Below are 12,746 nucleotides of genomic sequence, written 5' to 3'. Positions count from 1 at the left end.
CAGCTGCTCGGGAGGCTGAGGCAGGAGAATGGCGTGAACCCAGGAGGCGGAGGTTGCAGTGAGCAGAGATCGCGCCACTGCACTCCAGCCTGGGAGACAGCGAGACTCTGTCTCAAAAAACAAACAAACAAACAAACTTACTCTGATTCTCTATTATCCTCGGAATAAAGTCCCAAAACATTACTGTGACCTACAGGCCCTTAGGTGATATGTGTCCCCTGTTCCCACCTTCCCTGGGGTCTCTATGATCTCATTTTCTCTTTTTTTTTTTTTTTTTGAGACGGAGTCTTGCTCTGTCACCCAGGCTGGAGTGCAGTGGCGCAATCTCGGCTCACTGCAAGCTCCGCCTCCCGGGTTCACGCCATTCTCCTGCCTCAGCCTCTCCGAGTAGCTGGGACTACAGGCGCCCGCCACCACGCCCGGCTAATTTTTTGTATTTTTAGTAGAGACGGGGTTTCACCATGGTCTCGATCTCCTGACCTCGTGATCCACCCGCCTCAGCCTCCCAAAGTGCTGGGATTACAGGCGTGAGCCACCGCGCCCGGCCTATGATCTCATTTTCTATTGCATTTGGCTCCAGATGCTCACTCTTCTGTAGCCACCCAGGTGTCATTTCTCTCTCTCTCTCTTTTTTTTTTTTTTTTTTTTTGAGACAGTGTCTCTTTCTATCTCCCAGGCTGGAGTGCAGTGGCGTGATCTCTGCTCATTTCAACCTCCGCCTCCCGGGTTCATTCTCCTGCCTCAGCCTCCAGAGTAGCTAGGATTACAGATGCCTGCCACCAGGCCCAGCTAATTTTTGTATTTTTAGTAGAGACGGGGTTTCACCATGTTGGCCAGGCTCGTCTTGAACTCGTGGCCTCAAGTGATCCACCTGCCTCAGCCTCCCAAAGTGCTGAGACTAAAGGGTGAGCTGCTGTGTTTTTAAAAATATTTGCCTAAAAATGTTTTAAAAAACATTTGCTATATCATGGACTGACTTGTGTCTCCCCAAATTCATATGTTGAAGCCCTAACACCTAGGACCTCAGAATGTGTCTATATTTGGATATAGAACCATTATTTTGTATTTATTTATTTAACTTTTTTTTTTTTGTAGAGATGCGGTCTCACTATATTGCCCAGGCTGGTCTTGAACTCCTAGACTCGAGCAATTCACTGGCCTCGGCCTCCTAAAGTTCTGGGATTATAGGTGTCAGCCACCACATCTGGAGGCAGGGCCTTTAAGGAGGTAATTTAAAAGGAGGCTGAGTGGGGCTTGGTGGCTCACACCTGTAATCCTAGCACTTTGGGAGGCTGAGGCAAGCAGATCATGAGGTCAGGAGTTCGACACCAGCTTAGCCAATATGGTGAAACCTGTCTCTACTAAAAACACAAAATTGGCTGGGTGTGGTGGCACATGCCTGTAGTCTCAGCTACTTGGGAGGCTGAGGTAGGAGAATCGCTTGAACCTGGGAGGCGGAGATTGCAGTGAGCTAAGATCACCATGCTGCACTCCAGCCTGAGTGACAGAGCGAGACTCCTTCTCAAAAAAATAAAAATAAAAAATAAATAAAAGGAGGCTGTTAGGGTGGACTCTAATCCAATCTGACTAGTGTCCTTATAAGAAGAGGGGACTGATGGTGGCTCATGCCTGTAATCCCGGCACTTTGGGAGGCCAAGGTGGGTGGTCAGGAGATCCAGACCATCCTGGCTGACACGGTGAAACCCTGTATCTACCAAAAATACAAAAAATTAGCCAGATGTTGTGGCGGGTGCCTGTAGTCCCAGCTACTCGGGAGGCTGAGGCAGGAGAATGGTGTGAACCCAGGAGGCGGAGCTTGCAGTGAGCCGAGATCACTGCACTCCATCCTGGGCGACAGAGCGAGACTCTGTCTCAAAAAAAAAAAAAAAAAAAAAATTAGCCAGGTGTGGTGGTGGGTGCCTGTAATCCCAGGTACTCGGGAGGCTAAAGCAGGAGAATTGCTCGAACTCCAGAGGTGGAGGTTGCAGTGAGCTGAGATCATGCCACTGCACGCCAGCCTGGGCGACAGAGTGAGACTCCATCTCAAAAAAAAAAAAAAAAAAAAAAAGAAAGAAATACCTGAGCCAAGTGTGACTGTAATCCTAGAACTTTGGGAGGCCAAGGCGGACCGACTGCTTAAACCCAGGAGTTCAAGACCAGCCTGGGTAACGGGGAGAGACCCTGTTTCTACAAAAAGATACAAAAAATTAGCTAGATGTGGTGGCATACTCCTGTGATCCCATCTACTCAGGAAGCTGAGGCAGGAGGATCGTTTGAACCCGGGAGGTGGAGGCTGCAGTCAGCCGTGATTGTGCCACTGCACTCCAGCCTGGGTGACAGAGCGAGAGTCCGTGTCAAAAAAAAAAAAAGAAAAGAAAAAGAAAAAGTACCTGAAGCACAACAGTTAGGCGTGTTTGATAGGCAGAGAAAAGGCTGGGGGTGGGGATAGGGGTAAGTTGGGGGTTGGCGTTGGCAGGCAAAGAGAGCAAGTGATGCTGAGCCCAGGTCCCTTCTGAGGTCAGCCTGGTGAGCTGGTCCAGGGAGTGAGTCTTACAGACCATATGGGTAGCATGGACTTGACACAGGAAGTCACTGCTGGGGTATCTTGGAGGGAGGTTGTAGGCAGTGAGTGACATAATCCGAAGAAGTCTTTGCTCTTGCTGTAGAGAGAGAAACATCTGCTTGTCCCTGTCTTTCTCTCTCTGCCTTTCTCTGGGTTTCTCTCACCCTTTGGGGGGTCCATTGGGGGATGTGATAAAAGCTGCATATAAACACGCGCACATTTGTTTGAGATTCACTGAATGCTCAAGTTCAGACTACCCGGTTTGGTCTACATCCCCCAGAGAGGTAAACTGAGACTCATAGCTTGTAATGATAACTCGCACCTACAGAGGAGCTGGTCTGTGCCAGGCTCTGTTCCAAATACTTTATTTTTTTTTAATTATTTATTTATTTATTTTTGAGACAGAGTCTCGCTCTGTCGCCCAGGCTGGAGTGCAGTGGTGCGATCTTGGCTCACTGCAATCTCCACCTCCTGGGTTCAAGCTGTTCTCCTGCCTCAGCCTCCTGAGTACCTGGGACTACAGGCATCCGCCACCATGCCTGGCTGATTTTTTGTATTTTTAGTAGAGATGGGGTTTCACCGTTTAGCCAGGATGGTCTCAATCTCCTGACCTCGTGATCCGCTTGCCTTGGCCTCCCAAAGTGCTGGGATTACAGGCGTGAGCCACGGCGCCCAGCCCCAAATGCTTTATAAGTAGATAACTCAGTCTTCACGCCAACCTAGAGACGATCCCCATTCTACAGACAGGAAAACTGAGCCCGGGAGAGAACAGTTGCTTTTCCCACGATCACACGGGGAGCCAGTGACAAAAGCAGGGTGACAAACTTGGAGTCTTTGTTCTTAGCCATTAGGCTAGGACTTTTCTCCAAGTCAACTCAATCTCAGGGGTAAAGGACCCCCTAAAATCCATCCTAGGTCTTCCTAGAGTCTTGAGGTCCAGTGGCCAAAAACTCTGGTGAGTTGGCCGGGCACAGTGGCTCATGCCTGTAATCCCAGCACTTTGGGAGGCTGAGGCAGGTGGATCATGAGGTCAAGAGATTGAGACCATCCTGGCCAACATGGTGAAACCCTGTCTCTGCTAAAAATACAAAACTTAGCTGGGCGTGGTGGCATGAGCCTATAGTCCCAGCTACTCGGGAGGCTGAGGCAGGAGAATTGCTCGAACCCAGGGCGTGGAGGTTGCAGTGAGCCAAGATCGCGCCACTGAACTCCAGCCTGGTGACAGAGTGAGACTCCGTCTTACAAAAACAAAACAAAACAAAACTCTGATGAGTTACTTGACCTCAGCTCTGCCCGGAAAGGTGGGCAAAGCTGAGCCAGTCACTGTTGGGTCAGGTGAGGACCCCAGGCTTGGCAGGGGAGGGAAGGGGTTGGGGGTCCCACAACTGGGAAGCAGGTATGGGGAGAGGATCATTCAGTTGGGGTGTGTGTCTTCCTGAGCACAGTGTGCCTTTGTTGCTTTTTTAAAATTATTATTATTTTGAGACGGAGTCTCACTCTGTCGCCCAGGCTGGAGTGCAGTGGCTTGATCTCAGCTCACTGCAACCTCCACCTCCTGAGTTCAAGCAATTCTCCTGCCTCAGCCTCTTGAATAGCTGGGACTACAGGCGTGCACCACCATGCCCAGCTAATTTTTGTATTTTTAATAGAGACGGGGTTTCACTATGTTGGCCAAGCTGGTCTTGAATTCCTGACCTCAGGTGATCTTCCTGTCTCGGCCTTCCAAAGTGTTGGGATTACAGGCGTGAGCCACTGGGCCTGGCCAAAAATTATTATTTTTTTAGTATTCTGTGTCACTGAGCCATACTTTGTTACTCGTTACCTTGTGCCTGCTCCTGGGGTCTGTGGGAGTATGAGTCTTAAATCAGAGCATAGGTTCAGGAGGAAAGTTGCCCAGGTCTCAGTAGCTGTGTGACTTTGGGGAAGTTACTTAGTGTCTCTGTGCTGTGTCTGTAAAATGGAAATAATCACAGTTTCGATTTCATAGGGCACTGTGAGAATTCAAGGAAACGGTGCACATGCACATTACGTGGCAGGCAGGCATTACTAATAATCACCAGTAGGGTGGTCAGGCCCAGTATATGCGGTGGAGGGCTCATTAAGGGCGGCCTATGGGGTTTGGTGTCAGCACTGCGGTGTATTTGCTATGAGAGATTCCGTCAGCTTCGCTGTGTGTTCATTGAGTGTTTGTTGTTGTTTTTGTTTGCTTTAAGAAACAGGGTCTCGGTGGCCAAATGCGGTGGCTCACGCCTGTAATCCCAGCACTTCAGGAGGCCGAAGTGGGTGGATCACGAGGTCAAGCGTTCGAGAGCAGCCTGGCCAACATAGTGAAACCCCGTCTCTACTAAAAATACAAAAAAATTAGCCGGGCGTGGTGGCGGGCGCCTGTAATCTCAGCTACTCTGGAGGCTGAGGCAGGAGAATCGCTTGAACCTGGGAGGCGGAGGTCGCAGTGAGCCGAGATCGCGCCACTGCACTCCAGCCCGGACAATAGTGTGAGACTCAGTCTCAAAAAAAAAAAAAAAAAGAAAGAAACAGAGTGTCGCTCTGTCGCTCAGGCTGGAGTGTGCAGTGGTGCGATCATAGCCCACTGCAGCCTCGGACTCCTGGGCTCAAGCGATCCTTCTGCTTTGGTCGCCCAAGTGCTGGGATTACAGGCGTGTGACACCGCGCCAGGCCCATCGGGTGTTAACGTTTGGCAATCTGAGCGCTTAGAGGAGCCACCCGGACACTTTTAAGGATCTTCCACTCCCAGGCCTAGTTAGAAGTTTACCCCTCTGCATCCTCTCTTCTGACCCCTGCTGGAACCCGGGTTCCTAAGGCCCCCTCTCCAGCCTTCCAGTCGCAGGCATGGGAATGTCAAGCCACGCCTCCCTGTCGATTCCGTCTGGGTCTGCCCAAATCCGTCCGCACTAACCACGCCCCCTCCTCGCCCAGGGGTAGCCACGCCCCGTCCCGTATCGAGGTCTAGCCCCTTCCCCGCTCACCCGGATTTCACTCCCCGCTGTGTCTCCTCAATGGCCTAGGTGTTGACCAGTCACCAGACTATGGAGGGATGTCGGTCCTGGACACTTTATTCACTCCTAGAAAGGTCTTGGCATGGGGGGATTGGCGAGGTACTTCCCACCCCCGGGACACAAGAATCCCAGGGGCAGTGACGGGTGAGGGTGGTGGGGGGAGGCTGAAGCCTCGAGGGTCACGTGACCCAGGGACCTCTGCCCAGCCCCATCCCCTCTATCCGTAAGTGATCTCTCTTTCAAAAGCATCTCCAGAGATCGACACTGTGGTGGGGAGAAAAGAGCCAAGGACCTCTGGGGGCACTGTAGGACACTCCTCACCAAAGGCCACTTGTCTGCTACCTTCATCCTCCAAGTTCTACCCCCGCCCTGAGATCTATGGTAAGGGAGGAAAGGTTAGGTGTTTTTTTTGTTTGTTTGTTATGAGACAGTTTCGCTCTGTCGCCCAGGCTGGAGTGCAGTGACGCGATCTAGCTCACTGCAGCCTCCGCCTCCCGGGTTCAAGCAATTCTTACGCCTCAGCCTCCAGGAGTAGCTGGGATTACAGGCGCCCAGCCACCACACCGGCCTAATTTTCGTATTTTTAGTAGAGACGGGGTTTCGCCATGGTGGCCAGGCTGGTCTCGAACTTCTGACTTCAGGTGATCCACCACACTCCGCCTCCCAAAGTGCTGGGATTACGGGCGTGACCCACCGCGTCCGGCCTTCGCGTGTTTTTAAATGAGGGGTAGGTCAGAGTTGGATAGGCTTCCTCCCCTTGTCTTTAGGATACAAAACATAAAAAGAAAAAAAAATAAGGAGGAAAAGAAAGAGAAAATGAGAAAATGACACTTCATCTATTAAAAACAACAAATGAACAGGTATTACTAATAACCACCAGTATGGTCAGGCCTCATTAAATGAAGAGAGAGGGGAAGGTTGGCTCAGGGTGAGGACAAGGAGGGGGCTTCAGCCACCCCTCCCAGATTTCTCAATTTTTGGTTCCTTTTCTTCTCTCTCTGGGACTCTGTCCTGTAGCCCTTGGGGTATCTATTCCACCCCCTCTTGGTGTCTATCTCTCGCTCTGGATCTGTTTCCCTATCCCTCTCTCTTTTTTTTTTTTTTTTTGAGACGGAGTTTCGTTCTTGTTGCCCAGGCTGGAGTGCAATGGCACGATCTTGGCTCACCGCAACCTCCGCCTCCCGAGTTCAAAAAAACATAAAAAGAACGTACTGATCTCCAGTGATCCGCCCCCTTCGGCCTCCCAAAGTGTTGGGATTACAGGCGTGAGCCACCGCCCCCGGCCTTCAAGAATCATATTTCTGAACCTTCAACTCACATCCATCTCCAGCCTACATTAGTCCTAACTAAGTCACAACCTTATTTCAGCCCACGCCCTGCCAAAAGCTGGGTCAACGCTTAAAGGTCATACTACCCCAATCCCAGTCTTAATTCTACCTTTGGCCTAACCTGACTGTGACCTCAGCTATATCTCTAACCCTATCTCTGTTATAAACTCTGTGTCCTTAACCCCAACACCGTCCTCAGCCTTAAACCTATGGCTTGTTCTTACCCATGATTCCAATCTTGGCTTAATTCTATCTCTAATAACTGTCACCCTGATGCTAAGTCTGATGATCATGGCCCAGTTATACCCCAAGCCTACACCTTAACCCTGGACCTGACTGGAGGCTCACCCTGACCTTGATCTCAGCAATAATCCCAATCCAGTCCTAGGTGCAAACCTAGCCCTAATTTTAGCTATAATCCTAGCCTTGACTTTGATTCTAGCTATAGCCAGAGTCTTAACTCTACACCCAGTTTTTACGCTGATCTCATACTTGACCCTAAACTTGACCATGGGCATAATCCAAACACCAAGGCTAGTTGTCATCTCTACCTGAATCTTTTGTTTTTTTTTTTTTGAGACAGAGCCTTACTCTGTTACCTAGGCTGGAGTGCAGTGGCACAATCTTGGCTCCCTGCAACCTCTGCCTCCCAGGCTCAAGTGATTCTTGTGCCTCAACCTCCTGAGTACCTGGGACTACAGGCGCCCGCCACCACACCTGGCTAATTTTTTTTTTTTTTTTGAGACGGAGTCTCGCTCTGTCACCCAGACTGGAGTGCAGTGGCACGATCTCGGCTCTCTGCAACCTCCGCCTCCTGGGTTCACGCCATTCTCCTGCCTCAGCCTCCTGAGTAGCTGGGACTACAGGCGCCCGCCACCACGCCCAGCGAATTTTTTGTATTTTTAGTAGAGACGGGGTTTCACCGTGTTAGCCAGGATGGTCTTGATCTCCTGACCTCGTGATCCGCTTGTCTCGGCCTCCCAAAGTGCTGCGATTACAGGCGTGAGCCACCGTGCCTGGCCACACCTGGCTAATTTTTAAAAAATATTTATTTATTTATTTTTGAGAGGAAGTCTTGCTCTTGTTGCCCAGGCTGGAGTGCAATGCTGAGATCTCAGCTCACTGCAACCTCTGCCTCCTGGGTTCAAGAGATTCTCCTGCCTTAGCCTCCCTCAAGGGTAGCTGGGATTACAGGCGCCTGCCACTCCTGGCTAATTTTTTTGTGTTTTTAGTAGAGATGGGTTTTCGCCATGTTGGCCAGGGTGGTCTCAAACTGCTGACCTCAGGTGATCCACCCACCTCGGCCTCCCAAAGTGCTGGGATTACAGGCGTGAGCCACTGCGCCCAGCCAATAAATGTATTTTTTTAAATGACTAGGTACTTCCTGAGAAGGATGCAGCTCCATTTCCCTACAGTTGGAAGCTCACTGGTTAAGAGAAAGAACAGTGAAGAGGGAATGGGGTCGAGATGGCCGCAGCTTTCTGGAGAGTAAAGCTGAGTGGTCAATTACTTCTGGCCAACTGAGGGCCCTACTCTGCTCCAAACCGAAACCATAATCCACCCCTGTGGCCACTCCAACTCTAGCCAGTAACTCACCGGTCTCTTTTGGTTCACATTGCCTACCTGGAGGTGCTTGATCTTTCCACCTGCAGGGAGAGCAGCTGAGAAGTACCAAAGCATGGGTCCTGTTCCTGGCTTGTCTGTGGAACTAGGGGACACCCATGTCTTCCCTCTCCCTCCTCTTCTTCCTTGAGGCTCTGAGCCTCTGGTTCAGCTGAGAATGGGGTGAAGGTCAAGAGGGAGATCCCCGATAGTAAGGTTGGAACTGAGGATGAGGATAATGGTGAGGCAGGGGGCTATGAGAATTGGCACTGGTCATGCAGGCGGTGACCAAGAAAAAGGACAGAGAAGGCCATAGAGATGGAAGAATTGAAATAAAACGAGCGTGGGGGCCAGGCACGGTGGCTCGCCTGTAATGCCAGCACTCTGGGAGGCCGAGGCAGGTGGATCACCTGAGTTCAGGAGTTCGAGACCAGCCTGGCTAACGTGGCAAAACCCCATCTCTACTAAAAATACAAAAATTAGCCGGGCGTGGTGGTGGATGCCTGTAGTCCCAGCTACTTGGGAGGCTGAGGCAGGAGAATCGCTTGAACTCGGGAGGCGGAGGTTGCACTGAGCCGAGATCGCGCCATTGCACACCAGTCTGGGCGACAGAGCGAGACTCTGTCTCAAACTAAACAAAAACAAAAATCCTGGAGAGTGAAAAAGATGGCGGGAAAAAAACAAACAAAGGAGACAGAACACACACAAAGACAGCAAGTGAGATATACATGCACGTAAAAACAAAGATGGACAGAGAGAGAGGGCGTGCAACCACGGGGAAAAGGTGTGGCCCCTCTCAACATCTATTCCACTCTCCTAGTGTACCTTCCTGCGACTGCAGCGGCTGGAGAGCTCAAAACTACGTTTCCCAGAATGCCTTGTGGCTGCGCATGTGGACGAAGGTTAGGTTCCACCAATCAGGTGCCTCCGCGGGAAGCTTGAATTTCTTACCGAAGTAAGCTGGGCGAGAGGCAGCCCGGAGGCCAGTGCAGATCCTGGCGAGACGCTGCGGCGGTGGAGCCGGCTGGCGGCTTCCTCATCGCGCAGGAGGAGCAGCGGTTCCTGGACGGCCCTTTCTGAGCGCTGGATTTGAGAGTGCCCTGGAGGCTCAGCCTAGATTCTGTTTCTTCTGAGAGGCTCTGTGTCCCTTAATAAGTCCTTTTTGCTTACACTGTCCCAAGTGAATTCTGTTCGCTGCCTCTGAGCAACGATGGGTACACAGACAGGGAGAAATAGATGCAGACACGGACAGAGACAGGGAAAGTGATTCAGGGAGACACACAGAGACCCCATCCCTCCGAAGAGACAAGGAGAAAGACAATTCTGCAGAGGTGGGGTGGAGATGCAGGGGAAAAGAAATCAATGGGAGAAGGAAGACCTGGTTAGACAGACACTCAGAAAAATACAGAAGATAACAGGCAGAGAGGAGTGAGAGGCAAGGGAAGGTGGGCCAGAAACAGAGACACGGAGACCTCACCAGAATGCTGGCGTGAAGGTGTTGGTTGAGAGGTCTCATTTTAAATATTTATTTATTTATTTATTTATTTAGGGACGGACTCTCTCTCTGTCGCCCAGGCTGGAGTGCAGTGGCTCAATCTCCCCTCACTGCAACCTCCACCTCCAGGTTCAGCAATTCTCCTGCCTCAGCCTCCGAGTAGCTGGGATTATAAGTGTCTGCCACCTCGCCTGGCTAAGTTTTGTATTCTTAGTAGAGACGGAGTTTCACCATTTTGGCCAGGCTGGTCTCGAACTCCTGACCTCAAGTGATCCTCCCGCCTTGGCCTCCCAAAGTGCCAGGTTTACAGATGTGAGCCACCACGCCTGGCCTGAGAGGCCTCTTTAGAGAACAGACTTCTCTGAAGCCATGACAGTTGAAGGCAGGAGAATGGAGGGGACTTTGGAGAGATCTCTCACTTGCTAGACTCTCTGATTTCAGTGGCAGCGAGCATTTGTCTGGCAGAACGTCTCTTTGTCCTAGCACCTATTCCCAGCCCAAAGCTTCGTCAGCTCTGACTGCAGAGGGGGTAGTGCCCCTGAAAGTGTTTCCCATTCTCCATCACTTGCCCCTCAGGCCTTGTCCCCCCAAAACCAGCCCCCACTTGACAGCTTGGTAGGAGTGAGAACAGTGACTCAACTGGTTTTAATGTGTGAGGCAGATTCCAGGAGTAGTGACTGACTGAGGAACTAAGAGAAGTTGGGGGTGGCGGGAGGGACAGAAGGACTGCAAAACAGGGACACCGAGGGAAAAAGAGAGGGAAACGTAGGGACAGAAAGCAGAGAGAGTGTGAGGCAGAGAAAGTGGAGACTGAGAAACTAGGGGCAGAGAGAGGGAGGGATCCAGGGGCTGAGAGAGGGGACAGAGGGGAGACAGAGGTGGGGGGCAGAGGGACAGAGAGGGGAGGCAGAGGAGGGGGACAGAAGGACAGAGAGAGGGAGGATGAACAGAGAGAGGGAGACAGAAGGACAGAGAGAGGGAGACAGAGGGACAGAGAGGGGATAGAGGGACAGAGTGGGGGGCAGAGGGACAGAGGGAGGGAGGATGGAGGAACAGAGAGAGGGGACATAGGGATGGGGGCACAGAGGGACAGAGAGGGGTGACAGAAGGGCAGAGAGGAAAGGGATACAGGAGTTATGGGCAGTAAGCTGGGCATGCCCCAGTTGGGATTCCAGATGGTGGACACCCTGGCCCCTTTACCCAGTTCTCCTGGCTTTTTTTGTTGCCCTCAGATTTCTTTTTGTTTTCCTCCACCTAAGGTTGCCAGGTAAAATATAGGATGCCCAGTTTCATCTGAATTTTAGATAAGCAACAATTCATATCGTAGCATACATATTGCCCAAATATTGCATGGGACATTTTTACACTTTTTTTTTTGAGATGAAGTTTCACTCTGTCACCCAGGCTGGAGTGCTGTGGTGCGATCTCGGCTCATTGCAACCTCTGCTTCTCGGGTTCAAACAATTCTCCTGCCTCAGCATCCCGAGTAGCTGGAAGTACAGGCGTGTGCCACCACGCCTGGCTAATTTTTGTATTTTTAGTAGAGATGGGGGTTTCACCATGTTGGCCAGGCTGGTCTCAAACTCCTGACCTCAGGTGATCTGCCCGCCTTGGCCTCCCAAATTGCTGGGATTATAGGTGTAAGCCACCACGCCCGGCCTAAAAAGTTCTTCTTTTAATCTGAAATTCAAATGCCACTGGACACACAGTATTTTTATTTGCTAAACCTTGGCAACCTTATCTCCGTCACTTTCCAGTTTCTGCCTCTTTTTCATTTTCTATTTGTGTGTGCCTGCCTCTCCCTCTCTTCTAGTACATCTCCACCATCTCTATTCTCCTTCCTCTGTTTTTTATTTTTGTTTGAGACAGGGTCTTCCTTTGTTACCCAGGCTGGAGTGCAGTGGTGTGATCTCACTGCAAACTGCCTCCAGGGATCAAGCGATCCTTCCACCTCGGCCTCCCAAGGGGCTGGGACTACAGGCACACGCCACCACACCTGGCTAACTTTTGTGTGTTTTGTAGAAACAGGGTTTCATCATGTTGCCCAGGATGGCCTCAAACTCCTGAGCTCACGAGATTCTCCCACCTCTGCCTCCCAAAGTCCTGGGATTACAGGCATGAGCCACCGCGCCTGGCCTCCCTGTCCTCTCCTATGACCTGGCTCCTCTGATGTGTACAGACCTCTCTTGAGACACCCCCACCAGGTCCCTGCCTAGGCCTCTTCCTCCCTCCTTCCCCCTTCCCAGCCCTCTTTCTAGGGCTGTCTCTGTGCTCCAGGCAACTTCTCTGTCTTCTTTCTTCATCTCTCTTCTCACTCAGATCCCCCACCTTTGCAATTCTCTCTACAACCCACTCACCCCCGCCCAGAGGAGAAGGTTTGGAGGCTTTGAGGGAGCTAGGAATCTCCCATTACTCACCTTCATCCTGGACTCATCTCCTTTCCTTTCCATTTCCTGGGCCAGAGAGGTCATGAGGGTTTTCCAAAGCCACACAGCAGAACAGAAACACCCGCCCTCTCCCTCCGAATCCCTTCCAACTTCCCAGCTTCTTGGTGGAAAATTCCTTTACTCTTCCTGAAAATGGCCTGGCTTGGCAATGTTTCTGAATATCAGGCAATGCTTGAGGGTCACAGGCCAGGACCAGAGGCGCCTGTGGCTCATGGGATGGTAGACTTTTGGGCACCTACTACATGCTAAGAGTGAGGGATATGGCCTGTGGGCTGTAAATAGAAGAACAGTGAT

This window comes from Symphalangus syndactylus, chromosome 17 (assembly GCF_028878055.3).
Source record: "Symphalangus syndactylus isolate Jambi chromosome 17, NHGRI_mSymSyn1-v2.1_pri, whole genome shotgun sequence".
Taxonomy (NCBI): Eukaryota; Metazoa; Chordata; class Mammalia; order Primates; family Hylobatidae; genus Symphalangus; species Symphalangus syndactylus.
The sequence above is the reverse complement of the archived record's forward strand: the minus strand, read 5'-3'. Positions refer to the sequence as shown.